Genomic DNA, 5,539 nt, shown 5'->3' with positions numbered 1-5,539 from the left:
ATAACGCGAGCCTATACGCGTGCCGATAATGGCTTTCTTGGAGGGGCTGCCGTCAAATTAAAAGTCCCCAACCTAAGCTCTCCAACCTTGCTGGCTGCACATATTTGTTTGTAGTTTGTTTTCTGTGTTCTCATGCGTCAGGAAATGTACGTGTGATCTTTTCTGCACGTTTATTTCATGACAAACCGACAAGGAAAGAATGTTCGAATGTTCGACTACACCACAGCTGAGCACTCCCTGTATGAAACCGAAAGTAAAATGGAGCAGCAGCATTGTAGAAGAAGGAGAGAGATCGCACAACAGCAGAGACTTTATTACACACGTTACGTTTATCATAAACTTACATACAATACTGATATGTAGATTAAAGAAAGAACACGTGTGAGAGTGTTACAGTTTATAACTAAACTCAGTGGAGGATTAAAGTTCTAGTAGAAGTGAATGTCCAGCAGTGATGGTTCTATACGAGGGTGTAAAATGGGAGACAGTGAACCATTATAACAGATATCAGAGCAGTGAAATAGAGAAAACGGCTGTAGAGAAACTCTAATTCTGAATTTACACCACACACAATGAATGTAGACATCATTGTTCATCATATAGAATAGAATGAGCTTCTTTAAAATCTAATCTATGAGGCTGAATTACCTCTCTGCTTTTTCTCCAAACGTTATTTATGTTGTTCTCTTAATAAGACAGATGCTGCTAAAGATTTTACTTTTACTTTAAAGTGGTTTGAATTGGACTGATTCCCAAGCACAGGAGGGAATGCTGTTTGTCTCTGTACAGGGTGGAGTGATGTATTACTCAACCAATCAGAGTGCTCCCTTCAGCTTCCTGACTGGGACTTACAACTGTCTATATGATCCACTGTTTCTATAATAAGCACATTTTCATTCCACACTATGTTGAACTTACCATTAACATTTAAATGTTTAGTGTTACCAAAGTCTTAGGTTAATGTTTCTCCAACCTACTGTTTGATAGAATAAAGGCTACAGTAAAAAATCTAAGATACAAATTATGCAAAATTAAATGTGAATTATCTATTACACTACAGTAAAATAACTTTTTTGTAACATACTAATATATCTGAGTTAATATCCCAATTTGTTATTAACAACTATACACTGAACGATATGAACATTTATAAAATTAACATCTGTACAGTTCTGCAAATAAGCATTATGCTACAGGAGGAGTTACACTGTAAAACATAATTGAGATTGTTCGGTTCAATTTAAGTTTAAATTAACAGTGTGAGGTATCCACTGTAGTTGATAAGCAATACAGCTCTGACGAAGCTGTTGGCATGTCTGGCTGCACCTGAACTCCACCACCATTTCTACAGTCTTTTGAGTTTTGAACAGCAGGTGATCAGGAGCTCTGGCACTATGGTGTTGAAAGCTGAGCTGAAGTCAGAGCTCCACTGAACTCTAGTGTAGGTTCCAGGTCTGTTGAGATGCTGTAGCATTAAGTGACCACATCATTGATAAATGTTAACTCTGTATGCAAACTGCAGGCGATCCAGCAGGTGGTTTGTAATGGCAGGAAGGCACTGGGACATGGGTAACAGAAAGACACTGGAAACATTTTTTAAATGTGATGTTTAAAAAAAAAAAAAGCTGCAGCATGAAGTTTGAGTAAGTTTATTGGCTGGTTGCAAAGCAGAAATCTGATTACTGTCTGACTCATGACCCAGATTTTCCCCATGATCTGATTACTCAAGAACATGAAAACGCTTTGATCAGATTACTGACAAAAAAAAGTGCATGTAAACTCACTCATGGATGGAGCTTTTATTTACTATCACAAACATATAAACTTCTCAGCTAGTATAACTACTTAAGAACTGCTTCACTGGTGACTTTTCAGCCTTGATTATGCTCCCAGTGCCTCTACTGGTTTCCTTCTCACTCTCTAGTCTTCACCCAACTACTGAGAAAAGACCTGGCTATAAACAGGCTGGCAGAAACAACATACAGGTCAACATCATCAGCTAGTCAGCCCGCTTTTTCAACGTGTCTCGCTCTCCATTTTGCATGTGACTCTCAACCATTCCCCGTACTTCACAGCAGGTCAGGAGCTCAGTGGAGTCTCTGTGCTTGGAGTTGCATGTCATGATTTATGTAATGAAAAGGAAAAAACAAATTCACATTCAAATGATTTACATGAGGGAGAAAATGAATAAATTAATAAATAATATACATCTGTACACTTTTCAGTTTGTATGGTGTTCATTACTTCACTACCAACTGTTTTTGAGGTTTATGAGATGTTTTTAGAAATTTTCAAATAAATAATAAAAATCTTGTATTCGTAGTTAGAACTAATAAGTCTTGTTACCAAACTGACACTTCTGGTAACATAAGCTACTAAATTAAATTTAGTTTTAGAACTGTTTTGACCCAAAATGACTGAATAACAGGGCCGAAACCTGGCTAACAGTGTTGAACATTAATGTAGTAAAAAAAAAAACATATAAAGTATATAACATACAGCAGATGGGTATGTTTAAAATTTGTTTTATTAAAAAAACTATTGGTAAAATATTTGTTTCAAGCCAATTTCATTTGAAATAACTGAAGGTTAAAAATTGGGCAAAAACATGTGAATTTAGTGCAAAATAATCCTAAATATCCAAATAAACCTAAACAAATATTACAAACAATTGAAAGAAAAAAAATGACTAGGCCTGATATAAAATGATTTATAGACAATGTTGCTGACACTGAGGTAGATTAAAATTACTCACTAAACTACTCACTTACAAAGTACAACTAAATTAAAGAAGGAAGGAAAAAAGTAAATAGGACTGCGGGTGGAAAATGAGCGATGGTAAGCAGAATTTTGTCTATGATTTTAAGCAGAAAATGCTGATGCACTTAAATGCAGTGGGCAAGCATCTTTCAACAGTGCACCTTATCATTCTAAACAAAATGACTTAAAACAGTTAAATCATTTCTAATATGAGTCTAAAGAGTATACATATGTATTATTAATCTCTACTCACTCTGGTCACTTGCTCTTAGGACATGGTGAATAAGGGAGGAACGCAAAACTTTTATTCAGCAGGGTAATTTCCAAACACATCAGTGCATTCATACAGGAGAGAAACCATATCACTGCTGAGTGTGGAAAGAGTTTTATTGCACAGTGTTCTTCAAATACATCAGTGCATTCACACAGGAGAGAAACCATATCACTGCTCAGAGTGTGGAAATAGTTTTACTCAACAGCATAGTCTCCAAATACATCAACGCATTCACACAGGAGAGAAACCGTATTACTGCTCAGATTGTGGAAAGTGTTTTAGAGAAAGTGGTGCCCTCAAGAAACACCAGCGCATTCACACAGGAGGGAAACCATATCAGTATTCAGACTGTGGACAGAGTTTTAGTCAACAAGGTAATCTCCAAGCATACAAGCGCATTCACACAAGAAGCAAACTGTGTCACTGAGTGTGGGAACAGGTTTAAAGGAAGCAGTGTCCCGAAGAAACACCAGTGCGTTCACACAGGAGAGAAACCGCATTACTGCTCAGAGTCTGCACAGACAGAGTAAGTTTTTGAGCAATTACATTTTCTTTAATAATTATATATTTCTTTACAAATATTGACTTATTCCAAACTTTTAATCTGTACATTTTTCTATCAATATGCTAAGAAAATGAGAAGATTTTCTCAAAAGTCTCTGTATTGCAGAATAAGAGAAAAAGGGCAGTTGAGACCTGAAGAGACCTGGTGCACCTTTTAAAATCTTTTTAAGAAAGCATCCACAATATACATCCATGCCTCCTCTCAAGCATGACTCAACTAAGGAAAAATAAAATAAATCCAACAACCTATGAGCTGTCCAAGCAGTCAAAGTTGAAGAGAAGCTGCTGTTTGCAAGTTTCACCTTCTGAGAACCATGAAGAGCTGTGATTCAGTTCTGTGACCAGCTCTGCTGTGCTGAGTGAGATGAAAAGGACTCTGACTGAAAACTACATCTGAACTATGCAGTGGTGAGTTGAGCTGTGCTGTTCTCACCGAATAATAATCACTGAATAAATGAAGAACACACTTCATCCAAAAATGTTCACTGTTGAGGCAGAATGTTTGGGCACAGTCAGGCAGAACTTTACACATTTAGTTTTTCTTCAAGTATTACTGAGTCTTTCAACTTAATACCTGTATCACTAGAAATTATTTTTAGATTTGAGGCCACCAGATAAGACACACCATGTTACACAGCATCCAAAAATTCGTCTTAAATAAAGGTGCAGAACTCCCAGCACTGTTAAATTTCTCTGTGCACCTTGGGGTGTCATGTTTTTAAACCATTGCTACATTAAACAAGAATAACACCACAAAAGGCCACAGTAGGTGATGTGGCTTACACTGAGAAAGACAGTAAACTTTTTAGATAAATAAGTGTTAATGGCCTGTTACCTCAGCCAGCATTATAGATGAGTCTTTAAACCTCATACCCCACAAATTGAAAGAGTCAGTTAAATAATTATATGGTGCAGTTCATGAATGTCCAACTTTAAGTTGTCACATTCTGTTTTGACATTCAAAAACTATTTTGATTTTCTGAACCTGGATCTGGGTCATTTCTGGTTGAGAGTCTTTCTGTTGCTTCTCTCTGGCACTTTTTTGTTAGTGTTTTTTATTTGGCTTGTTTTACTGTCTTTCCCTTGTATGTTTGGATTTCCCAGTTTTTGGATCATTGGATTACTGGCTCATGGACTTTGCTGGACTTTTTCTTGTTGATTGACCACCCAATTGCAGTGCTAACAGCCATCCACCCCCAAGCCCTCTGCCTCCTTCCTGTACCTCTCTTGATTGCAGCCATGATGAGTGAGTTTCCACTCTTGCAAAGTTGTTGTTAGCAGTTTTGCTGGGTTGTTTAGCACTCAATATGGGTGTGTGATTTGCTGTATTTGGCTAACGTTAGAATGGCTGAATGCTAATGTGGTACTACATTGTGTTGATCCTGGTTTTATGTCCGTTTGATGCAAATAAAAAAAAAAGTTATGTTCAGTTCTGGATTATGTTTGCTCATCTTTTTACTTATTTGGATTGTCTGCTTTTGGTTTGAATAGTGTTGTTTTCCTTTGATTCAGATAATATGTTCAGCAAATGAACTAAAAAGTTTAAATACACATGCCCATTTGGAGTTTTGCTTTTAAGTTATGTCATTTAGTTGGCTTTGTGCATCAACTAAGTTATGTTTATTGGCCCCCACAGTCCCCCACTGTTCAGCGTGTCATGGAGGCCTATGTCCCCATTTTTACGATACACAGACTTCTATTGCAACTTTCTCTTTAATGGTCTCCCTGGTAAATGGCTTAAATGGCTTAAGTTCATTCAAAACTTGCAGTTGGAGTCCTCACTTTTACCAAAAGATTTGCAAACATTATGCACATCCTCCATCAGCTTCACTGGTTCCTAGTATCTTTCTCGTATCGAGTACAAACATGGGCATCCCTAGGCCAGTTTTGCAAATGTACATTGCTAGACCAAATCATGATCTGTAATATTATACTCATTCA

At 37.0% G+C, this 5,539-nt stretch overlaps 1 pseudogene; it reads left to right on the top strand.

Moving 5' to 3' along the window:
* LOC118826312 overlaps positions 1 to 5,539 on the top strand; it is a 545,149-nt pseudogene that overhangs the window by 99,310 nt on the left and 440,300 nt on the right.

This window comes from Colossoma macropomum, unplaced genomic scaffold (genome assembly GCF_904425465.1).
Source record: "Colossoma macropomum unplaced genomic scaffold, Colossoma_macropomum, whole genome shotgun sequence".
Lineage (NCBI taxonomy): Eukaryota > Metazoa > Chordata > Actinopteri > Characiformes > Serrasalmidae > Colossoma > Colossoma macropomum.
This window is presented reverse-complemented; position numbering and strand designations above follow the sequence as displayed.